Genomic DNA, 26,123 nt, shown 5'->3' with positions numbered 1-26,123 from the left:
TCCCAGCCAGCTGAGTTGCAGGCAAAGGATTCCCCAACTGAACTCTCCCATGTTAAAGATAACAGATGTGCTGTCAGAGGTTTCACCTTGTGCATCGCAGCTGCTGACTCCTGCATGGAAGCCAAGAAACATGCAAATGGGAATGAACAGCAGAGGTGCACAAGGCCGGCATGCTGCCAAAGCATCTGTGGCTTGGGGGTTAAGGAGCCCTTGGAATATGTGGAGTGAGCCAGTGGATGGAGTCAGTTTCTGGCTCTTCCATCCTTGCTTAATTTGTTATGTGGTTCATGTTTTTAAAATTGAGTTGCCAGTCATGGGTGCGCATCTCCAGTAATAAATGAGAGTAGAATGTGATATGGATAACACCTTTAAAACCTCCTTTAGATCCAGGCGAGTTTCAATTCTGTGAATTATAGTACTGTTAAAAAAGGTATTATCAGATATTTAGCAAGTGATGAGAGAAGCGCTGTCAACTTATTAAGACCATACAGTGTATGAGAGAGGGCTCCGCAAAATAAACCCCGTGTTCCATACTTTTGCACAGTCTTTTGCAGCTGTATTTTCCCTAATCTACTGCTGCCTAGGCATTACATTTCTAATTGCAAGGGCTTTTTCACCAGTGATTCCAGCCAGTTAGGGATTACATAGGGAACATGATGATGCTCTGGCACCACATAGCCAGTCAGATTTGGCTGTGTGCGAACATTGCTGAGGCAAACGAAGTTCTCTCTTTGCCCTCACTCTTGATTGTATGGAGATGGAATCTCAGACAACTAGGTCAATGTCTTTCTTCAATGCACTGGTGGTTTCATTGCCTTCCAGCACAGCTCTAAGCCAGCTGTGGATGATGTGCATAATTACTAGTTATGAGTAGTTGGGGCAGAATGTGCATGGGCAGTGCACTCACATTTATTTGTTTTATTTATTAGATTTATTAGCCGCCCATCTGGCTGGCTACCCAGCCACTCTAGGTGGCATACAAATAACAACATGAAATACAACAAATTTACATAAACAACTGAACAAAACAACATTGCTCTAAAAAACCCTAACCCAACCCCAAAACCTGAACAGCCAGGTTTTCAAAGCCCGGCAGAAGCTCATCAAAGAGTGGACATGGGGAAGTCACTAGGCAAAGAGTGGGAAGTCACTAGGGAGGGAATTCCACAGAGTGGGGGCCACCACAGAAAGGCCCTCTCCCTAGACCTTACCAGCCTAGCTGTCCTGGCTGATGGGACGAACAGAAGGCCTTCCGAGGCCGATCTGACTCAGCGGCGTCCCTGGTGTTGTTGGAGGCGCTCCTTAAGATAGACTAGGCCGGAACCATATAGGGTTTTAAAGGTCAATGCCAACACCTTGTGTTGCCCGTAAACAACTGGTAACCAGTGCAACTCATTCCGCTCTGGAGTGATGTGGTCCCACCGATGGCTGCCTTTAATCAGGCGGGCCGCTTCATTCTGCACCTGCTGCAACTTCTGAACTGTCCTCAAGGGTAATCCCACATAGAACACATTACAGTAGTCTAGGCAAGAGGAGACCAGGGCATGAACTACTGATGGGAGCAGATGGTTAAGGAGGTAGGGGCTCAGCCACCATATCAGATGGAGTTGGTACAGTGCTGCCCAGCTCACGGCTGACACCTGAGCCTCCATGGACAGCTGGGAGTCTAAAATGACCCCCAGACTTTGGACCTGGTCCTTCAGGGGCAGCTGAACCCCACTGAACACCAAGTCAACCTCCCCTTGTCTCCCACAAAAAGTACTTCAGTTTTGACGGGGTTCAGTTTCAGCTTAGTCCTTTCCATCCAGCCACTCACCAACTCCAGAAACATGGACACGGTTTCTATAGCCAACCTTGGTGAGGATTTAAATGAGAGGTAGAGTTGCATGTCATCCACATATTGGTGACACTGCACCTCAAACCTCCTGATGATAGCCCCCAGCGGCTTCACATAGATGTTAAATAACATCAGGGAGAGAATAGAACCCTGTGGCACCCCGCAAGTGAGCAGCCAAGGGTCTGACGTCTCCTCCCGCAGAGCTACCCTCTGGTACCTGCCAGAGAGGAAGGAACGGAGCCACTGTAATACGGTGTCCCCTATGCCCAACCCCTCCAGGAGGTCCAGGAGGATGCCATGGTCGACAGTATCAAAAGCCGCTGAGAGATCGAGGAGAATAAGGAAGGAGCATTCGCCCCTATCCAAAGTCCTTCCCATATCATCCACCAAGGCGATGAAGGCCGTTTCTGTCCCATGCCCAAGCCTGAATCCCGATTGAAATGGATCCAAATAATCGGCTTCTTCCAAGTGTGCCTGCAACTGCAGTGACACCACCCACTCAGTCACCTTGCCCCAAAACAGCAGATTCGAGACTGGGCGAAAGTTGTTCAAGTCTTAGGGATCCAAGGAGGGCTTTTTTAACAGTGGTCATATCACCGCCTCCTTGAGGGCTGATGGCATTACTCCCTCCTTGAGGGAGGCATTCACCACCACCTTGATCCCCTCCCTAAGTCTCTCTCTGCAGCTTATAATGAGCCAAGATGGGCAAGGATCAAGTAAGCAGGTGGTCAGCCTTAAAGATGGAAAGCACCTTGTCCACTTCCTCAGAAGGAAGAAGCTGGAACCGATCCCACACAACCGGTCTGCCACTGGCCGCCCCTTGTTCACTAACTGTCTCCACAGCGCATGGAATAGCACTCCTAATCCAGTCCATTTTATCTGCAAAGTGCTTTGCATACTCACCACAGGAGGCCTTAGAATGCTCCATTGGTTCCGGAACAAGTGTGCCAACCAGGTTCTGGACCACTTGGAACAGCCTCCTGGGACTGCACTCTGCAGAGGTTATAGAGGCAGCATAAAAATTCATTTTTGCTGCCATGGTAGGCTAAAGCTACAGCTCTAACCCGTGTCCAATCATCTTCAGAGCGAGATTTATGCCACCAGCCCTCCAGCCGTCTCACCTCCTACTTCAGAGCTCGCAACCGTGAACCATGGTGCAATCTGAGCTCTTTTCAGGGGGAGAGGGTGTTTCAGAGCTACCTGGTCTAATGCCCCAGTGATTGCGGCATTCCAGCCATCCACCAGGGTCTCAACCAAGCGTCCGTTTGCGTGCTCCAAAGAACCCCAAGTGCAGTCAGGAATCCACTTCGATCCATAAGACGCCTGGGGCGGACCATCTTAATGGGTCCTCCACCCCTGTGGAGGAGGTTTGGAACCAAGAAGTCCAACCCCACCAGGTACTGATCTGACCATGACAAGGGGGTGGTAGATATACCTCCAATTTCTAGATCACTCCCCACCCCTCCAGAAACAAACACAAGGTCTAACGCATGACCGGCTACATGGGTGGGCCTAATTGGAATAGGGTGCAGCTCCCAGGAAGTCATGGTTTCCATGAAGTCTGAGGCGCCCCCAGAAGGATGGCCTCTGAATGTACATTGAAGTCCCCCAACACCAACAACTTAGGGAACTGCACGCACACATCAGAGACTCCCTCAAGCACCTTGGCCAGGTAGTCTGTCATGCAGCAGGGTGGATGGTACATGAGCAGAATCCCCAGACTGCCCTTCGGGCCCAACCTCCAGTACATGCAGTCAGCAACCCTGGTCTCCCGGAGAGGGAGCCTGGTGAGGACCAAGGACTCACGGTAGATAACAGCTACTCCCCTTCCCTGACCCCCAGCCCTCAGCTGCTGCAGATACGAAAATCCAGCCAGGCAAGTGGCCACAAGAGTGGGGGCAGCGACCTCGTCTAGCCAGGTCTCCGTAATACCTGCCAGGTCTGCACCCACATCCAGGATCATGTCATGAATGAAAGATGTTTTATGGGCAATGGACCTGGCATTACACAGCAGCAGACGAAAGCCAGAGGATGGAGTCATGCATCCCCCAGCCATCCTTTGGCTCTGGACAGGCCCAGAACAGGGGACAGATATTACACATCTCTTCCCTGTTCCCCTTACCTGGAATGGCCTCCCCCTAGCACTCCGCCAGCATCTGTGGTATGTTCTGGCCCCCAGAACTCCCCCCACTGCCTCCACCAGGTGGACACATGCCTCCCTTGCTTCTGCCTATCAGGTGGGCACCCCACCCCTCAAATCACAAACACAACCCCAAAGCCCACCACCCACCAACAATTTTTAAAGCTACAACCCAGGCCCTCTGCTCCCTTGTGGCTCCCCTGAGTGGTTCACCCAAGTTATAAGCCTTTTGGGGTCAACCGAAAGCTGTGTGTTCTTTCTAGCAGGGAGGGGTGGAGCAAGCACCCTGCAGCTCCTCCCTCTCTGGCCAGTGTATAGGACCCAGTTGGTCTCCCCCCTGTGATGATGTTCTTCCTGGGAGGCAGGAGGTGCAGCCTCCCAGTGGCCCTTGGTTCTCCAGCCAATGGATGAGGCCAGAGTCTGCATTCTCTCTGAATGGACAGTGCATTCACATTCAGCACATTCAGTCAACTAACAGTTAAAAAGCTCTTTGCCTATGTTTTTTTTTGCGGGGGGGGGGATTTAATGGAAAGGCCAAGTATAAATCTGTCTAATAAATAAGCTACACTGGAGCAGGGCAAAGGATTTTTGGCCTGATTTGCATGGGTGACAGAGTGTTCCCTCTTCGCCCTGTTCCCCTGTCCATCCACCCAATGCAGTTTCATGCCCTTTAATAGGAGGAGACAGTTTTCAAAAAAGTTCACCACACACATGCCATATTTTCTCTCAGTAGTGCTAGATTTTTCCCCATACAGAAATCAGAAAATTCTGACGTAAAGGTTTCTACAGCAGTAATAAGTTGTCCATACCTTAAGGTGTGTGCTAACAACATAGACAGGCTAAAATGCAACATGTTCTACATCATTCATTTTACTTAGTCGGGATGACTTGAGAGCCATTATATTTTGACTTCTATGTTTGCATTTCTGAAAGTTGCCATTGATTTATGTTGGCAGCTTGGTGTGGGAGTGGCAGAGGAGTATGCTTGGTGTGTTAACCACACAGTGGAATTTATACAATTATATTTACTTAAATAGAGTCACGTTACTATAAATTCACTTCTGACATGGAATGGGATGCATTAAAGTTTAAGGTCACTGTTCATTTTCAGTTATTCCTGTGAAGACAGCATATATACTTAAAATGAATAGTGACTCGGCCTGCCTGTCTCCCTGAATGGACAGTGTATTTTCTACAGGCTGATTCTCTTTGTCATAATGTCCATCGGCAAAGAGCTTCTGTTTCCAATTAGATTCAAGGCCAGGATCTCCCACACCTTTTCTGTTTTGTCAAATCACTTCATTTCTTCCAAGAATAGCACTCTCTATCCTAGTTCAGTTCCAGAGCAGGACGTGTTCATATCCATCTTAGAACAGGCTGTCATGTTTTAACAGAATAGTTACAAAGCCCTATATCTAGGCACAATTTAATATTACCATAATTCTCTGTCTTTTATTAGTAAGTTAATTCTGTTTATCATATGAAAGTACTGTATCAGTAGCTTTTGTATGTTCCTATTAAGTATCAAAATCAGTATCATCTCTTATCTTAAAGGCCACGCAGTGGATTATAAACCTTCTCTGTAGATCTGAATGCATGTAATGGCTTTTAGGATAAGAAGTCAATCCAACCTCATAAATTTGTCCCAATCTAACCTTGGTTTGTTTTGAGAACTTAGTACTGTATACTTTCACAAGCACTGGAATGTATACAACGAAGTAAAGAGAGGTCAGGCGATGTCAGATGAGCAAACTAGCTAAAACAAATAGAACTGACTTTCCCAGATGGCAAGATTAGGGCAATGGGCTTCTCAACAGTTGGGAATTATTGAATTTGCAGAGTTAAAGATGGGACAGATGGTAGCCCAAGGAGATGCAAGAAAATCATAAGTTTATCACTGCACAGCTCAAGGTGGGCAACTTGTGGCCCTCCAGATGTTCTGGCCTGCAACTCCCTCCAGCCCGAGCCTGCATAGTCAATGGTGAGGCTATAAATATTTGTTTATGGGATTTATACCCTACCTTCAATACGTTCCCTGGGTGGCTACCATAGGAATACCACAGGCCACTTGTGACACCCATGCTGCAGGTTGGCCCCGTGTAGGAACATAGCAAGCTGCCCTAGGCCGAGTCAGACCATTGGTGCACCTAGCCCGGTATTGTCAGCGTTGACTGTGACTCTCCAGGGTTTCAGGCAGGAATTTTTCCAGCCCTATCTGAAATTCCAGGGATGAAACATGGGACCTTGTGCATACAAAGCATGGACTCTTCCACTGAGTTACGGTGCCTCCCCCAGTGAGGTGCTACTCTGATACGTAGCCTATCATGTTTTTTGTTTTTTTGGGTTTTTTTAACCTGGAAATGGTGGCGGCGGCAGCTGGTCAGAAGACCGGCCGCCGCCGCTGGAGCCGCCACCGCCAGGAAGTTCTGCCCAAGGTAAGTCCCGTCCCGGGGTAGCGGGCCGTTCTGCCACTGATTTTGGGGGGCCGAATGCACTGGCATTCGGCCTCCCCGAGATCCGCGGCAGAACTTTCGTACATCCCTACTTAGAGTACACCTGTTGAAATGAATGGGACTTCAGTTAGACTAAGATTGGTTACAACCCAATGTATTTATCCAGTCTTCTTCGCTCTCCCACCAACTTCTTTTTTTTAAATATATTTTATTTATTTTGTCTTTATAAATGAAATAAACAATACCAAAAATACCAGCAACCTGATCAATACTACAATTTCCCAGCAATACAATATTCTGATGAGGATGCCACAATAACAAAAAGAGAAGGAAAAAGAGAAAAAAAAGGAAAAGAGAGGAGGAAAGGAAGTAAAGAAAAAGAAAAGAAGATTCTTTTCCCCTCCCTCCCGCTCTCTCTCCCCCTCTCCCTCCCCTTTAAATAATTAAGTTTAAACTCCAATACCCCTAGCCTCCGATGCCATTCTATTTTAAAAACTATATAACTTTAACAATCTTACAGTTTAATAAACAACCTTACATTTCAATATCATATCATCAATCTTATATCAAAGAAACAGGTCTACAGTTCATTCCCAGTAGCCTATATTAATAATAATAATAATAATAATAATAATAATAATAATTTAAAAAGAAATATAGTGTTATATAATAATAAAACTTAAAATAAACCTTCAACGATCAGTAATGTATTTTATACTAGATATATTAATGGATGTGCACAATATACCCTCAAACAATAAATTTAAATGCAGTATACCATAGCTATATTGAAATAAAAAAATATAAAGAAGAGCAAGAAAAAACAAAAGATGAAAGAGAATAAATGAATATATGTATAATAATTTATCTTCTGACCTAGTCTGGATCATGTAGACTAAACACAAACAGTTAACAAAGCTTGTTTAAAGATTCCAGTTCATGGGGTTGTAACAGAAATCTCACGCATTTTTACGTTCAGCCATGCCTCCTCCATTTCATGATTTAGAAACTTTTTCATCTGACCTTCAGACACAATACAAAGTGTAGCAGGATATTTTAAGTAATATTGTAAGTTCATTTGTTTTGCCATATTTTTCGCTTTGATAAATTGCCTTCTTTTATTCACCACCTCTTTGATGTAATCTGGAAACAACATTACTTTATGTTGTTTCCAGGAAAGGCTTCCACCCTCTCTTGCCAAATGCAGGATATAATTCTTTGTGGAGACTTTTGCAAATTGGACTATGATAGTATAGTCAGTCCCTTTCGCATTTGGCACACGAAATGCCTGCTCAATATCAAGTAAATAATCAGATGGGACAGGGAATATCTCATGCAAAAGTTTATCCACAAAAATAGGCAATTTTACATCATTAGAAAGATTTTTAATCCCAATAATAAGTACATTGGATCTTCGTGTGAAGGCCTCCAGTTGAGAAATTCTGTCAGAGGCATTTTTAAAACAAACCTGTGTCGTAGTTTCATTCCCTGCCACTCGGTCTTCTAGCTCGTTAATTTTCGTCTCCATTTTTTGCCATGACGCATTAATTAGATCCACAGCTCCTTGCAAGGCAGTGATGGAATTTTGGATTAAATCCAACCTTTTGACTTGCTCTGTAAATTGCAAAGATAAAGCCTTTATCAGAGTAACTAATTTCCCTATATCTTCTGTTTTCGAAACTTTTGACACAGGAGGTATGGGGGGAGTTGGCGGTGATGCCAGCCCCTTTCTTCTCGGTGTAGTCATGTTTCTCTCAAACAGATCTTGCAGATCCTCAGATGTTCTCAAATATTGTTAATATTTCTTAAATCATCCCTCAGGAATTGCTGATATTTCTTAAAGCATATATTATTATGGAACACATCAGCCCTGTTTTCTCCTATGAAATAGGAGTCTCATCACAGTGTTTTGCATTGGTAAAGCTCTGGGGAGATAATCCTGGAATCCAGCCCCCCGCCCACTATCTCATGGGGGGGTACTTTTCTCCAAGATGTTATCCAGATGCTGCTTTGCCCCCCCCCAATTTAATTCCAGGGGGGAATGAAAAGGTTTTTCAACCTTTTAAAAAGCTGTTTGAGAAAGCTCCTACAGAGAGCCCGTGGGATGCTGCCAGAGTGACATTGGTTCCAACCAGAAGTCCACTCTCCCACCAACTTCTTAATCAAATAGGTACATGACAGGCCTGTAATTGGAGAACCTTGATTTTGAGCTGCTGGAATATGTACTTGGAACCCTCTTCATGGAAAGCATGAGTTCTGTCACTGAGTTATGACCCCTTCCCAAATTGAGCAGCCATGACTGTCATACTTGGAAGTTTCTTCCTTCCTTAATATTATAAATAAATAAATAAATAAATAAATATTGGTTTTATTGTTGGCTTTTATTATTGTTTTTATTGTTTTTACATTTTTATCACTTTTAATATTTTACCTTTTAAGTATTTTATTGCCACCTTGGGAGGGCTTCTGCCCTGCTTTTACGTGATAGGCTACTCAGATATTTGCATAGCCTATCGCTTTAATTAAAAGCACGGACGCAAATGGCATCCAGGGTGCCATTTGCAACCGTAAAGCCTTAGTTTAAGGTAAATGCAGCCATTTACAGCTGCATTTACCTTAAACTAAGGCCTTAATGGCTGCAAATGGCGTCTCGGACACCATTTGCGGCTGCAGTCAATCCGGCCCACCAGCGATACGGCAATGGCAGCTGTGTCGCTGGCACTTCAGAGCCGGCTGGCACTTCAGAGCCGGCTGGCAGCTCCGCGGACTTGCTGCGGAGCCAGCCAGCGAGGATTCCAGGGGGGAGGGACGGATCGCCTCCCCGCCCCGCAGACCCCCGCGGAGTCCAGGTAAGGGGGTTTCGTACACCCCTAGCCGTAGCTGAAAATAATCTGAACTTTAGCATTGATCTTATCAGACTGTCCTAAAACTAAGTCACATTCACAAAGATTCATTTGCAATATTTAGGACTAGAAACTTTTTATTTGAACGACGTTATGCCTGTGACTGCAGATATTATCAGGCCACTTCTTCTTTTTTTAAAGCTTCTATTCTAGCTTGAAGGAGCGTGGTCCTTGTACCTTAGTAGGTTTCTTCACACAACAGCTGGATTCTGCACTTTGTGGTAAAGGCACATATCCATCAGTAGCCCCTTTCTCTTGGTACAGGGCTCTAGGAAGTTTTCAATGGCTTATTTAGCACTTGCTCTTTTGCCTGTGAAAAGAGATTTTGGACCACTTTTGGACCAAGCAACTTGATCACTTTTTATTACCAAATATGATCTGCTCATTTACTGTCCTGACAAGGCTGTTTCTCAGTAGAACCTATGTTTATATCAGTTGGACCTAGAAGCATTTAACTTTGATTGATTTTCTCCCAGAGGTTTCTACATTCAGAAGATGTAACATCAGAAGATGTAACGTCTTCTGAATAGCAGTAGGTCTTCTGAGCTTTGGGGGGTTATGATTTTTTTTTCCTTGGAGAGACTGTGGTCAAGCTGGCTAACCAAAACTGTTGAAGTTTAATTAGCTGACCTGTATTTCCCAATTGATACATCCGTGATATAAAATGAATTACTAGATTTTTATTCAGACAGTATTAATTATTTTTAAAGGTTCAAATTTAGTAACCCTTTTTTAGAAACAACTGAATTAAATGATCAGTTTCCTTTCCTTTAGTGTCCAACTCACAATTAATATTGAAAACCAGCCCAAACAAGAATGCCTGAGCACCTCAAGATCTACCCATGTATTTGGAAGATGCCTATCATATTTCTTTTTATTGAAGCAAATGGTCTTGATAAGAGTTCTGATAAATGTTACATCATTTACAAAAATGTGGCTTCTGAGATTGTGGACTTATCCATCTGACTGTCTTCATCCTCTACTACTACTTGCTCTGCAGGAAATGTCCTGATATTGCTTGTTAAGGAGAGCTGCCGTAGTGCCGTCATGTGAAAAATCTTTCAAATTTGGAACATCGTCTTGCATTGAGAAACTACTTGCAGTACAGACTGGCACAGCAGAGGCCTGGAAGGCATGCTACCTGGTGAGATACTTTGTATATTCTATGGTATGCAGTATTTTTTAAACAAAATGTTACATTCAGCTATACAGAGTAGTTGTTTTTTGGTTTAGTTATTACTGAAGCTGTAATCTGTCTTGTTTGTGCCACTTCAGTCTAGAAGTGCGGGATGATGTGAAAACATTCTTACATATGGAAAAGTATTGTGTTGAGGTAAAGGCCAGAACCTGTCTTCCTGAATTTAGTTTTCTACATGCAGGGAATTTTTTATTTTTGCTTTCAGTCATATGATCCCCATCTTGCAATGTGAAGACATAGCTTTACTGCCACAGAGAGATAAGCCAGACTGCTGGAGTGTAAACGCAAAACTAAAAATGCAACAGAGGCTAACGTTTAAATTTGGAGCTGGCAACATCTTCTGCAGTTACAGCAGCTTCCAGCCGTGCCCATGGGGTTATATTCTATAGGACTGGGGGTGAGAAATCTGTGGCATCATCCGGCTCTCCAGGTGCTGCAGGCCAGCACTTTATCTCTGGGAATCTATTCCACTTCTGGTTTGCATGCGTGGGGGGGGGGGAGGTAGACAGGTACAGAAGGCTGGGTTGGTACAGCAAGAGAGAGAGCTATGCAATGCTGCAAATTCTGCCCATCACTGGACCTGGAACTGTCCAGCATAAGCTGTGACCACTGATTGACTTTTTCTATGGGTCAACTGCTCTCCATAGGAAAAAGGTTACTCACCTCTACTCTAGAGAGACTTTGGTGCTTGCCCAGTAGAGATGTCAACAGTAATTTGTCTTGTGATGGATGTGATGATGTTGTTATATTTATAGTGCTTCAGAGTGTTCTAAATGCTTTACATATAATATCTTGTAGTTCTTACAGCAACCCTATAAGGTAGGTCAGTATTATTATCTCCATATAGCAGATGGAGGTCTGAGGCTATGAAAGAGTAGCTTGCCTAAAGCCACCTAGTATGTTCATAGCCTACGTTAGATTTGAATTGGGGACTTCCTCATTCACTCATTCTCAGTGTCAGTCAGTCAGTGATTATGTTACACCAGTTCTCCTGTGGCTACAAATAGATATGGAAGGAGCTCCAAGATGTGTAGCATGCCTGGGCTGATTAAACTGTACTCAGCTAACTGGAATAGTTTGGGGTGAAGGCAGGAGGAGGTGAGGATGGTTATGTGCCCTTACTTTCTGCTCCTCCTCCTTCCAGAGCATTGTCCTTTATACGAAACTAGCAAATGGACCTGGCTTCTCACAGGATGCAGTAGCTCTTAGTTTGATACAGCGAAGCATTCAAGTAAACTTATACAGCTGTCAGAGGTGGACACATTGTGCTGGCCCTGTCTGAGTGAAGCCATGCCCTCTACCGTGCCCTCTAGAACATGGCCCCTGCCATGGTGCACCCCTATAGCTCCCTGAGTGAGGAGTCTGTCCATTCCATTCCCTGAGGGGGGCATGGCCCGCAGCAACTGGGAGGGGCAAGTGTATAACTCTGCCCCTCAGCCTCCTAATCTCACCTGGCTTCAAACTGTATGTGCTGCAAAGCTATGTGGTGGTTAAGGAAGGCTACCCCTAGTGGCTGAAGATGTTATTGCAGGCTTCAGCCACATGGACACATTTTAATTAATTAAAATGTATTAATGTGTTTTAAAAACAAAATAACCCTGAGGTGCACTACCCAAGGGTCCCCTTAGTATGCATGCCAAGTTTCAGGTGTTGAGGTTTCACAGTCTTGGTGCAATGGTGCTGACGGATGGAAAGACAGATACATGTCCTCTTTTATTACTATCATGTTTCATCATTGCCTTAAAGTAGCGGTTTCCAAGTTGAGATTTATTGAATCTTATTGGTAGATAAGCATTGAGAAAGTCAGTAATGGTTGATGGGTTGCCCAGAAGAGTAGAAATCAGGTACACATTTTATTTCCTTCTGTCCTAAAGTTTACTACAACCAAAGCTGGCTTTATACTTTTCTGAAAAAACAAAAATGGGTAGGTTGTTAAAGCAACTGCCCTATGCATTTGCCTATAATTTCTTTGCTGTCTTGAAAAAGTGGCAAGAGTGAATGGGAAACTGTTGTGTGTTTTCAGGCCTCTCTTTATTTAGGGCCAAACAACATGGCTGCCTCTCTACTTTCTATTTACTCACAAGTAAAAATGTGGGGTCCTGATTGGGGTTGGGATTACCACATGCGAGGAGAGGAGGTTTAAACCTTCCCCCTGCACTTCTGATATTCCCCCTTCCCACATGCAAAGGTTTTAAAAAAAGAAAAACATCCTCAATTTGTGTCAATGGACTTCTTTTTCTTTTTAAAACCACAGTGTGTGGCCGGGGGCGGGAGGAGTTAAACCGAACCTCCACATGTGTTGTGGTCCTGATCCAGATTGGGATCCTGTGTGCATACTTGTGAGTAATAAGTAGAGGGGCAGCTGCATGCTACGTCTTCAATGTAACATGTAGTTTGGCCCTTAGCGAGGCATCTGTTCTGGTGGAACATATCTGTGATTTGTTGTTGGTGGAAGAGCCCTAAACAGCTATCCAGTTCACTCTTCTGGATAGTGGCCCTGACATACTGGCCCTGACTACCAGCATATTAGGAGGGAGACACTTGTACTGAAGCCAATGTTTTAACTGTTCGGCTTGCAGCCTGACAAATTTATTTGACTGGCACGGGGAACAATTGGAGTGACCTGCAGTAACACAGTTCATCAAAGTTGAATGCAGGCTATTTTAAAAGGATGCTGCCAACTTAGCACTTAGAAAATGAATAACTGAATACATAAATTTAACTCTTCTGAATAGAGCTCATTCAAAAAAAATCATCAGTTTAGAAATATCCTCTGAATAATGGAAACAGCTTTGTGCTTAGCTATTCTTAAAACTAAGAGGTGTTTATCTTTCAAGACAGTAGGTATTCAGAACCAGATTTCTGTTTCCGAGAACTCTAAGTGATATTAGACATCTGTCTTGATCAAGAGAATAAAAACCAGCACTCCAACAATGCACTAGCCCTTCGTCATAATCTTTCCATGTTCTTATTTTTTGCTCTGCCAGCTGTCTTTTGAGATTTTGTTTTTGGGACTGAACATTCCTGTAAAGGGCATAAAAATGGTGTGGACCATCAACAAAACAGTGGATAATTTAATAACTGCATCGGTGGCAGGGCATAACAGAAAATATGTTTGTAATGCATGTTTTGAAACCAGATAACGAAAATATAACATAATAGAAGGGATGAAATTATCTTTCTCATGTGGAAAACTAAGAATTTTTGTGCAACACAATCTGCATGTTGACTCAGATAAGTCCCACTGAGTTCAATGGGACTACACTTACTAGTAAGTGTGCTTACAAATGTTGGGTTAGGCCACTACTGAAGTAGAACGTTTTAAGGAACTTCAGGATACCATGATAGGTGCACAGGATGGAGAACCTGTCTTGAAGTTCTTTGTTGCAGCAAATTAATTTGTTGCTTCTCTTTCCCCTTGAATGTGGGTGGTGCAAGACTACAAATGAGAAATATTTGGAATAGAACAATTGCCAGATGTTCAGGAAAAATGGAAAGTTCTCTTTAAAGTTGTCAAGGTGATGTTTGTCCTAGTTTCTTTCAAGTTTAACAGTTGCTGTAGATTGTATGAATAATTGATCAAGGATAGCTTCCTTGTTACCTGAAGTTATATTCTGCTTGCTTGTTACTCAGAGCTATGCTTCACTCTTTGTTGCAGCACAACCCTGTGCATACGTTTGTGATTCCCCAGAGGGGGTGCTGGCTTTTGCTTCAATTTACTCCATGGCTGAAATGAAAACATCAGAAATCAACATCAGTATTAAACAACCAAAAATAAAAAAAATTACAGTCCCGGGAATGCAGTAGCATGAAGATTTTTTCTCATAGGCCTGCATTTGCTTCCTTCACAAATATTAAACATGAAGGGTTTGCCACATAGTATTCTGTAATTGGAGACTCCAAAAGAAATGAAAACAGAGTTGTGCGTATCTGTGCTACTATTACTAACGGAAAACATTTAATTTGCCTTTTAAAGCCAACCTCGAAAATGAGGCAATTCAGCTGAAGTAGATTTATGTGCCTTTTTCTCCAGAAATCAATACAGCTTGGATGGGCTGTCATGGGAACCGGCTGACTGAGATCCAAGCTGTGTTCAAATATAAACTTCTGTACTGCAAACCCAAAGTAATGACTCTTAGTTTTTGTTTTTTAGTCAGCACTTTCGCTCCGAAACATTATGGGCTAAGTTTTAATTGACTGCTTTGTTTCTATTAGCAACTTACTGAAACTTGCTCTAGCAAATTCAGCAAGTAAATGCGATGCTCTAAAAACACACTGCTATTCTTACTTTCCCTGATGTATTGTGGTTTTGTAAAGAAGCAGAGGTGTGCTGTGGAAGAGGGTAGCTATTTTGAGGAGCTGGGGAAGATGAAGCTACTACCTTTTATAGCTTCATAGACTTCTGATCATTGTGGGTACTGCGAATATTTGAACAGCTGCTCAGATAAAGACTTTCTTTTCACAGATTATAATAAGCAACCTCTCCCCATACAGAGTACTTCAAGGGCATGTTTGCTGGTGTCATCAGCAACTCCTGTTTTATACTTACCACCAGATTGGCCATAGCAATTAGATTTTCATCTCTTTTGCCATAATATTTGATTTCTTCTATAAAGAAGAAAGATTGACTCTGTGCATAGACCTAGTCCACATAGTTGTTTTCTTAAAGGTCCCATGCAAGGTACAAATTTCATCCAGAAGGGACATATCCAGCGACCAGCTTCTGTCCATTCACAGATGCTCCCTAGCCAGTCATAGAAAGAGATGTATAGAAACATTGTCTGAAGGAACTGAGGGCTGGAACAGAATTTCTGTAGACCAGGAATATAGATTTCCACATCTATGAACTTGCATAACAATTTAGTATATCTGAAACTACAAGAAGAACCTGAAGAAACAATCTCCACAAAATAACATTTTTTTCACAGGAGAGATTTGGGGTGCTTGCAGATGACACTTTTATTGTGCAATTGCCCTACCACATTCACGGAATTTTACAGGGAGTCCACATAATATCATTCACTTGTAACCCTTTTGCATTTTCCCTTCACTACTTCCACTTTTTTTCTTTCCACAGAAAATCTGTTAAAAGAAGGAAAGACAGAATAGCTGCACAATGCCTTTCTGTAGTGCTAGAAGCTGTCTGACTAGAAGCACCCTCGGTCAAACCATAACTTGAGAAGATTATGGTTTTTAATGGAATAAAAAAGTATACCATGACAAGGTCACTGCTTTTTTTTTTAATTGATGTTGGCTGGATCCAGCAGTTCTGTTCCTCCCAATGGAAGGAATCTTCCCCTGATGGAGGAAGAGAATCTTTGGATCTAGTCCACTGATTGAATTCAAAAGTCCACTGGCAGCTAGAGATATAAGCACTATATGGGTGATCTAATTCCCCACACAATAACAACCGTGTGAGGAAGAGCGGGGACGAGTGTGGTAGCTCTGCCCTCTCTATTGCTGCTCCCATTGACCTCCTCAAGTTGGAGGGTGAACTGAGGCAGAGAGACAGTGTTCCTTGTGTAGGCTTCCTGTGTGGTTTAGAACCTTGATCTTTCCAGGGTTCTAAAATGCATGGGGAACCAATACTAGTAGAGCAGCCTTCCTGTTGCAGATGTTGGCTTTCCAACTTGTGGAGTGAGATGACAATAGGGGACAGAGCTAGCATACTCATCCCTGCTCTCCCTTGTGCGATTCTAATTGGGTGGGAGACTAAATCACCTGCAGAGGGCTATAGCTGAGTACAAAACTGAACAGGGAGCCTGGCATTTCAGGTATTTTTATGTGCATATTCACTTGCTTTTAAAACTCAAACCCTGCCTTTCTTCCAAAAAGAGCATGAAGGTGGCTTACAATAATCAAATACCAAATAATATGTAAAACAATAACACATAAATCAATAATAGTAATAATTGAATTTTACATGACAAGCCAAAAAGTCATGAAGCAGCAAAAGGAACAACTCATCAATAATTATACTACATATTGTTTATTTGCCATAAGACACATTTGTAACTGGCAAGTTGAATGCATTTGATTTAAAATTGTATTTTTTTAAAAAAAAATCTATTTATAATGTGACTCTTTAAGACAACAACAACCACCCTGATTTAAAATGAAATCTGAATTTAATGCCAGCATACCTACATTTAGAGCCTAACATCTATTTTGTTTCTTACTCACTTCTGGCAGAGAGAAACCACAAAATGTTTATATTTTGAGCTAGATAAACACCCAGCAGTTCGTTGGGAACGAAAAGACAAGTGATTTCATACATTGTTAAAAGGTTTGAACGATTTTTCTGACGTGAAAAGAACAAACTAATATCTTTGATCTAGATTACTCCTTTTTCTGTACAGTTATAAGTGAATGTAGTTATGAATTGGGTGTTTTAAAAAACCCTCATTGGCAAATGTAGCCACAGGCTGTGAAAGGTTCAGTCAAGAAATCAACGCAGTTTTTCCATCTGGCTGCCTCGAAGACTACGTAAATTAAATGCACTTAACCATAAAGTCTGTCTACATTGCTAGAGAACAGTTGGCAGTTGCAAATTACCACCAACTCCATTTTGGGAAATGAATCGATTTTACGTATTTGAAAACAGTTGCCAGTAGAGTACTTGGGATTTCTCATAGTGAATTGAAAATATGTACTAGGCTTTTATTCCTTATTAAAGAAAGATGGATAAACAGGTCCTCATTTTGCAGCTTTGTTGGATTAGCATTCTAAAATTCAGAGCAAATACCATAAACTGTATAGGGCTGTATTTCTCATAAATTTAAGCATGAAAAAGTGCTTCTGGTTTTTGCTACTTACGTTTCCTGGAAAGGGAAGACCTGATCGAGAGATTTGTGTAAGGATTGTCTGGTTTTGAGAGTTGCGTTGACTGCTTCTGCTTTAAAATAATAAGTGTGTGAGTTGTTATTTTTTTAAAAAAAGGTTGTTTGATCTAAATGGGTTAATTATGTGAAGCAAAATAGGGTGAAAGACAAATAGGTCTTTATTGCTTATAACCAAAGACTCCAGCCAGTACAACTTTGTTCAGTTCCAGTTTGGGTTCAGGTTGTCTAAAATTGGTCTGGATTAGTAGCCTACTGTATGTCTCCCCATATAAGAGCATAAGAATGCAAGAAGAGGTGGGCTGGATCATACCAATGGCCCATATAGGCCATCATTCTGTTCCCACAATAGCCAATCAGATGCCATGGAAAGTCCACAGGCAGGTCAAGAGTGCAATATCACTCTTCCACTTGTAATTTTTCTAACAATGTGTATTCAGAGGCATAATTACTCTAATTCTAGAAAGAATATTTAGCCATCATGACTTATAGCCACTGATAGCCTTATCTGCTATGAATTTGTCTTAATTCCCTTTTAAACCAGTTCTAATTGGTGGACATCACTACATCATGTGTTAGCAAATTCCATAGTTTAGCTATGCACTTTGTGAAGAAGTATTTCCTTTTGTTTGTCCTAAATCTCCCACCATTCAGCTTAATTTGGTCATCCTAGGTTCTAGAATTATGAGAGGGGAGTTTTCTCCCTATCTACTTTCTGCACATCATGCATAATTTACATATTTCTATCATGTTTCCCCCTCCCTTTTTTCCTATGCTGAAAACCCCCAAGCCTTGTAACCTTTCCTTGCTCCAACACCTTTCCATTTTCTGCAACTTTTCCTGCTCTTCAGTATCCTTTTTTTGGTATGGTGGCCAGGACAGTACATAGTATTCCAAGTGTGGTTGCACCATGTTTGTATAAAGGCTTTATGATATTAGCATTTTTATTTTCAATTCCTTTCCTAGTAATATCCAATATGCAATTTACCCTTTTTCACAACAGTCCTTGGGCAGACATTTCCATCACAACCCCAGGATCCCTTACCTGACCAGTCACTGTCAGGTCAGACCCCATTAGGATATATATGAAGTCACGGGTTTTGCCCTAGTGTTCATCACTTTTCACTTGCTTACACTGGGCCCCATTTGCCATTTTAATGCATATTCCCCCCTATTGGAGAGATACTTTTGGAGCTCTTTGCTATCACTTTTTGCTTACCACCCTAAATCATTTGGTGTCATTTACAAACCGGGACATTCCACCTCTCGGCTCTATTTCAGAATCATTTACAAATAAGTTACAAAGCACCAGTCCCAATACAGATCCCAGGGGGACCCCACTGTTTACATCCCTCCATTAGAAAAAACTAACCATTTATTGCTGCTCCCTACTTCCTGTTGTTTAATCAGTTAACACTCTGTAAGAGAACCTCTCCTCTTATCTTATGATCTCTACGTTTGCTCAGGAATGTTTATTAGGGACTTTGTCAAAAGCCTTTTGAAAGTCCAACTGAACTATGTCTACCAGATCACTCCAATCCACATGCTTGTTGGAATTCTCAAAGAACTCTAAAAGGTTAGACAGGACTTGGCTTTGCAGAAGTCGTGTCGATTCTTTTTCAGCAACAGTTGCCCCTCTATATGCTTGATAATTTTATCTTTAACACTTTCCACGGATTTTCCCAGATCCCCCTGGATACTTGTTTAAATATTGGCATTATTTTGGCCACTTTTCAGTCCTCTGGGACAGAGGCTGATGATCTTAAGGACATTTAATAATAGTACGTAAGAAGATCAGCAATTTCACGTTTGAATTCTTTAGGAAGTCTTGGTTGGATACCGTCTGGGCCTGGTAACTTGTTTTTCAATTTGTCAATAAGGAATAGAACCTCATCTCTTGTCAGTTCCTCAGACTCACTTCCTGAAAATGTCAGCTCAGGAATGGGTATCTGCCCTACATCTCCTGTAATGAAGACAGGCGTAAGAGAATTCATTCAGCTTTTCTACATTCACCTTATCTGCTTTTAGTACTCCTTTAATCCCCCTGTCATCTAATAGTCCAACTATCTCCCTAACCAGCTTATTGTTTCTGATTTAAAAAATAATAATTGTGCTTTGCATGTACAAGGTCCCAGGTTCAATCCCCAGCTTCTCCAGGTAGGTGAGGAAAAAAATCCTGCCTGAGACCCTGGAGAGCCGTTGCTGCCAGTCAGTGTCGACAACACTGGGCTAGATGGACCGATGGTCTGACTCTGTATAAGGCAGCTTCCTATGTTCCTATGCTCCTCAAAATCCTTTTTTTATCCCTTATTGTCGTTTTGCATTTTGGAGGGTGCTAATTTGTGTTTCTTTGTGTTCTCACTTGGGCAAGACTTCCTTTTTCTGAAAAAAGTTCCTTTTTCTCTAATAGCTTCCTTGACACAGCTTCTTAACTATGCTGGTGACCTCTTCAACTTGTTGGTACCTTTCTTGACCTGCAGTATAGTTTCAAGCAGTTCACATTGGGAAAAGTAGAAAGCTATATTGGTAATGATTTTCAAGAGTGGGTGGGAGACATTTTAAGCTTTTATAATTGGAAAAGTACTATTACCCTCCATGGTGTCCAGGGCTATGTATGGTCCATGGTGTCATGCACTATTTCAGAAGAGGAAGCTTGCCAAAAATGTAAGGGATTTGATTAAAAAAAAACACTGAAAGAGTCAAGATGGGAAAAGTCTCTTCAGGGCACTTGTAAGTTATTCAAAAGAAAGTTGATAAGAGCTCAGAATATATACCACAAATTGGAAAGGTACAAACAAGTCCCAAAAGAATTCCAGTATGGCTAACATTCACAGTCAAACCTATAAAAGAGAAGAAGGCTTCGCTTAAGAAGTGCAAGTTTGCTCAAATGAAAAAAAAGGAGTAGAAGTTCAATGTAAATTGACAAAGGTAAATGAAAAGAAAAAAAAAGAATATTAGATAATGTAACCACTAGTTGAAAAAGCTGACCCGTTATATTAACTCGGTGAATTGTTTGTTTTCACGTGGTAAGATTGTTAATATAAATGCTTCCCCTTGTGTGAGTTTGTAACTGTATTAGATTTATCTGTGGATCTCTGTCACATCCCAAAGATTCATGGGTGGTAGCGATCTGAACCAAATGTATGTGTTGTCATTTGTCCTGTACTTATGGTCCTGTAGACTAAAATACCATCAGGATGAATTTTCATACATAAGGTCTCTATTGGGTTGCCACTCACTGTTTAGTGTGACAGCATGAGATCTGTTTATGTTTTGAGTGAACTTGTGTGCCAGTTTGCAGCTCTATTTTTAGTGCAGTAGCCAGCCTGTACCACATCACAGATATCACTCGGCACTTCAGTTTTCAAGAAATGAAGTGAAAAAACCGTAGGAGAACTTTTTTCCAGAAAATGTTCCAATCCAATATTTTCCAGAAAACCTATGTCATTCCTATTGTTCTAAGGATGAGATGACCCACTGCACTGGTTTGCCGTCTCTCCCTCTCTCTCTCACGCACACACGCACAGACTGAAAAGTCCCACTGGCTGACACGTCCAAGGGCTTGGACATGTAGAAGAGGGGCTTTTGATTCTTCTTTTAGTTTGCTTTACATTTCTTTCAAATACTTCAGTTACATGAGAGACATGGAAAAAGGCTTGAGAATTCACTGTAACAGGCACAATAGCCTAGCTTACCCATTACATGCCCACTGATCTTCCAGATATACACACTGGAATCCCCCTCAATTTGGTACTGTGTACTCGGAGTAAATAGTAAATATCTCCTAGTTTACACCTCTTATGTCTACTTCCTGGGTTGTTGAAAAGCATTAATGGCCCATATCCCTTTGCATAGGTTTTAGACATGCAATGTCCCAAGTGCTTTTATAAAAGCTGATTGAGCCCACTATAGCCACACCTGTTTGGAGGGTTCTCTTTCCCTCGTTAACCCCCTCCCCTGATTCTACAGGGATAAAAAATTCTACAGGGATAAAAAATGGAGCCCCCTTACACATTTATCCCTTACAGAATTGTTGTAGCAGTGGATTTTGTGCATTGGCAATGGGTTGGAGGACTAGATAACTTTTGAGGTCTCTGCCAGATCTTTGATTCTATGAAATTTGCCATCTGCTGACCACCATGGGTGATCCTTGTTCCTTGCAAATACATTTGATATTTCTCTTTCAGATTGTCTAGTTTAGGCTAATTTGAGAGTAAACTGTTACATTTGATTTGTTGTTGTTCAGTCGTTCAGTCGTGTCCGACTCTTCGTGACCCCATGGACCATAGCACGCCAGGCCTTCCTGTCCTCCGCTCTCTCCCGGAGCCCTCTCTGATTACTCCCTCATCCCTTATGCCCGAACTTAACAAATCTTCTTAATTTGGAACCTGGAGTTTGACTGAATACTTTTTGACAATCTGAGGCATTTTTCCCCTGCAAGCCAAACCACTTTTTCATAATACACACTTCGACCAAGGAGAGGCAAGGGGGAAACAGGCTGAACTCTCCAGTCACTGCTGAGCAAGTTAGGTGCTAGTTGCTCCTTCCCAGTTGGAAAACTATCCCACAGGTCTTGGAATTCCTCTCACTCAGGAGTTAGAGTGAAGTGAGAAGTGATGGCAGGGTAAGGAGAAGTGTTGCAGCTTGGCCTTGGCTTTGGCTTTGAGGCAGCTGGGTGCTTCTCCACAATGCATGCCTTGGGGTTTTTTTAAGGAATGTTTAATGCTCAGTGCAAGTTTGCTTGTTTTTCAGCAAAAGCAAATAAATTAAAATCTGTATTCTTTATATATGATTCAGCTTCTCTAGATAATTTTAATATATAGAAGTTGTGGGGTGGGGGGGTGTTTCCAGACAGTTGCTTTCTGAAAAGAATGTAAAGCTCAAACTAATTTTCAGAAACCATATTGAATCAGTGCACTTGAACTTTTTAAACAGAAGGATCTGTTTTTGTGTACCAGTAGAATACCACATTTTGAATTATAAGAGCAAAAACTATTTCTGTAAAAGTGCATACAATTGTGTCATGTCAGGGCTTAGCATTATTTGATTTACATTGTTTTTTCCTGTTGTAGTCTAATAGAGATCTCCTTTTTTAGTTTTTTGTGTACATGTTTGCAAATGTGTGTCTAATCAAATTTTATTAAGAAGTATTACTAATAAATTGGTATCTCAAGTTTACACAAAGCAACACATTGACTCTGGTCAGAACTTCTTTTCGAAACTTACACTGATGAACACTGACACGCCCCTAGCTGTCATGGTGGAGAGGTCAGACTAAATACGATCCCAGGGGAAGGAAACGGCAACCCACCCCAGTATTCTTGCCATGAAAACTAAATGGATCAGTACAACCAGAGATATGTCGGTATACCATCGGAAGGTGGGACTCCCAGGTCGGAAGATGGTCAAAATGCTACTGGGGAGGAACAGAGGATAAGTTCAACTAGCCCCAGATGTGATGACGCAGCTAACTCAAAGCCGAAAGGACGGCTAGCAGCCGATGGTGCTGGTGGTGAACGACGAATCCCATGTTCTAAAGATCAACACACCATAGGAAGCTGGAATGTAAGATCTATGAGCCAGGGCAAATTGGATGTGGTTATTGGGGAGATGTCAAGATTAAATATAGACATTTGGGGTGTTGGTGAACTGAAATGGACTGGAATGGGCCACTTCACATCAAATGACCACCAAATCTACTACTGTGGACAAGAGGACCACAGAAGAATTGGAGTAGCCTTCATAATTAATAATAAAGTGGCTAAAGCAGTGCTTGGATAGAATCCAAAAAATGACAGAATGATCTCAGTTCGAATTCAGGGTAAGCCATTTAATATCACAGTGATCCAAATATAGGCCCCAACCACAGATGCTGAAGAAGCAGAAGTAGATCAGTTCTATGAGGATCTGCAGCACCTACTGGACATTACGCCAAAAAAAAATGTTATTTTCATTACAGGGGACTGGAATGCTAAGGTGGGTAGTCAGACGACACCTGGAATTACAGGCAAGCATGGTCTGGGAGAACAAAATGAAGCGGGACATAGGCTGATAGAATTTTGCCAAGACAACTCACTGTGCATAACAAACACTCTCTTCCAACAACCTAAGAGACGACTTTATACATGGACTTCACCAGACGGTCGACACCGAAATCAGATTGACTACATCCTTTGTAGCCAAAGGTGGCGGACATCTATGCAGTTGGTAAAAACAAGACCTGGAGCTGACTGTAGCTCAGATCATGAACTTCTTATTGCACAATTTAGAATCAGACTAAAGAGAATAGGGAAGACCCACAGATCAGTTAGATATGAGCTCACTAATATTCCTAATGAATATGCAGTGGAGGTGAAGAATAGATTTAAGGGACTAGATTTAGTAGATAGGGTCCCAGAAGAACTATGGATAGAAGTTCGCAACATTGTTCAGGAGGCGGCAACAAAAAACATCCCAAAGAAAAAGAAAACCAAGAAGGCAAGATGGCTGTCTGCTGAGACACTGGAAGCAGCCCAAGAAAGAAGGAAAGCAAAAGGCAACAGTGAGAGGGGGAGATATGCCAATTAAATGCAAAATTCCAGAGGTTAGCCAGAAGAGATCAGGAATTATTTTTAAACACGCAATGTGTGGAAGTGGAAGAAGATAATAGAATAGGAAGGACGAGAGACCTCTTCCAGAAAATTAGAAACATCGGAGGTAAATTCCAGGCAAAAATGGGTATGATCAAAAACAACGATGGCAAGGACGTAACAGAAGCAGAAGAGATCAAGAAAAGGTGGCAAGAATATACGGAAGATCTGTATAGGAAGGATAATAATATCAGGGATAGATTTGACGGTGTGGTCAGTGAGCTAGAGCCAGACATCCTGAAGAGTGCGGTTGAATGGGCCTTAAGAAGCATTGCTAATAACAAGGCAGCAGGAGATGACGGTATCCCAGCTGAACTGTTTAAAATCTTGCAAGAGGATGCTGTCAAGGTGATGCATGCCATATGCCAGCAAATTTGGAAAACACAAGAATGGCCACCAGATTGGAAAAAATCAATTTATATCCCCATACCAAAAAAGGGAAGCACCAAAGAATGTTCAAACTATCGAACAGTGGCACTTATTTCACATGCCAGTAAGGTAATGCTCAAGATCTTGCAAGGTAGACTCCAGCAATTCATGGAATGAGAATTGCCAGATGTACAAGCTGGGTTTAGAAAAGGCAGAGGAACTAGAGACCAAATTGTCAATATCCGCTGGACTATGGAGAAAGCCAGGGAGTTTCAGAAAAACATCTATTTCTGTTTTATTGACTATTCTAAAGCCTTTGACTGTGTGGATCATCACAAATTGTGGCAAGTTCTTGGTGGGATGGGGATACCAAGTCATCTTGTCTGCCTCCTGAGGAATCTGTATAACGACCAAGTAGCAACGGTAAGAACAGACCACGGAACAACGGACTGGTTTAAGATTGGGAAAGGAGTACGGCAGGGCTGTATACTCTCACCCAACCTATTCAACCTGTATGCAGAACACATCATGCGACATGCTGGGCTTGATGAAGCCAAGGCTGGAGTTAAAATCGCTGGAAGAAACATTAACAATTTCCGATATGCAGATGATACCACTTTGATGGCTGAAAGTGAGGAAGAGCTGAGGAACCTTATGACGAAGGTGAAAGAAGAAAGTACAAAAGCTGGTTTGCAGTTAAACCTCAAAAAAAAAAACAAGATTATGGCAACCAGCTTGATTGAGAAGTGGCAAATAGAGGGAGAAAACGTGGAGGCAGTGACAGACTTTGTCTTTCTAGGTGCAAAGATTACTGCAGATGCTGACTGCAGCCAGGAAATCAGAAGACGTTTACTTCTTGGGAGGACAGCAATGACAAATCTTGATAAAATAGTGAGGAGCAGAGACATCACACTGACAACAAAGGTCTGCATAGTTAAAGCAGTGGTATTCCCCGTAGTAACCTATGGCTGCAAGAGCTGGAAAGCTGAGCGAAGGAGAAGATGCTTTTGAACTGTGGTGCTGGAGGAAAATTCTGAGAGTGCCTTGGACTGCAAGAAGATCAAACCAGTCCATACTCCAGGAAATAAAGCCAGACTGCTCACTTGAGGGAAGGATATTCAAGGCAAAACTGAAGTACTTTGACCACATCATGAGAAGACAGGATACCCTGGAGAAGATACTGATGCCAGGGAAAGTGAAAGGCAAAAGGAAGAGGAGCCGACCAAGGGCAAGGTGGATGGATGATATTCTGGAGGTGACAGACTCGACCTTGGGGGAGCTGGGGGTGGCGACGGCCAACAGGAAGCTCTGGTGTGGGCTGGTCCATGAAGTCACGAAGAGTTGGAAGCGACTAACCGAATAAACAACAACAACCTTGAGAGCAAAATGAAGCATTTAATGAAAATAAATGAAATGAAACTTCTATTTGGCGTAGAAGCGTTCCTTAATAGAAAGAATTAAAACATTGCACTGCTGTAATTTTTTTATTAGGCTCAAAGAAAAGCGTAGCCTCTCCCTTCACCCCTTTTAAAAACACTTGAGTTTCCTCTCTAAAGTTTGTGTTTTCTCATGATGGATCAGGCAGCTGCTTTTTATGTTTTCTTGCTGCATACACATCTTCCTGACTGTATACTCACCTTATGGTAGAATATTGAGGTGCTTTGACTGCTCAGTCTTGCAAAAGGTGGGGGGAAAAACTGGGTTGAATCCAATGTACTATGAGCACAAGGCACTTGTTCAAAGGGAATTCCCCCT

General features: G+C 42.2%; 1 protein-coding gene across 5 annotated transcripts in view; it reads left to right on the top strand.

Moving 5' to 3' along the window:
- The window catches only part of FAM110B (family with sequence similarity 110 member B), a 110,306-nt gene that overhangs the window by 31,253 nt on the left and 52,930 nt on the right, over nucleotides 1–26,123 (top strand). For 4 of the 5 annotated variants that reach the window (XM_084848058.1, XM_084848059.1, XM_084848061.1 and 1 more), the window contains exon 2: nucleotides 10,334–10,477. The gene's annotated coding sequence lies outside the window, so the exon portion shown is untranslated. Of the gene's footprint in view, nucleotides 1–10,333; nucleotides 10,502–26,123 lie in introns of all 5 variants that reach the window. The other variant, XM_084848062.1, reaches the window with a different exon arrangement.

Source organism: Heloderma suspectum, chromosome 4 (genome assembly GCF_057233095.1).
Source record: "Heloderma suspectum isolate Gila_16-S chromosome 4, 16-S_ref, whole genome shotgun sequence".
NCBI lineage: Eukaryota > Metazoa > Chordata > Lepidosauria > Squamata > Helodermatidae > Heloderma > Heloderma suspectum.
The sequence above is the reverse complement of the archived record's forward strand: the minus strand, read 5'-3'. Positions and strand labels throughout refer to the sequence as shown.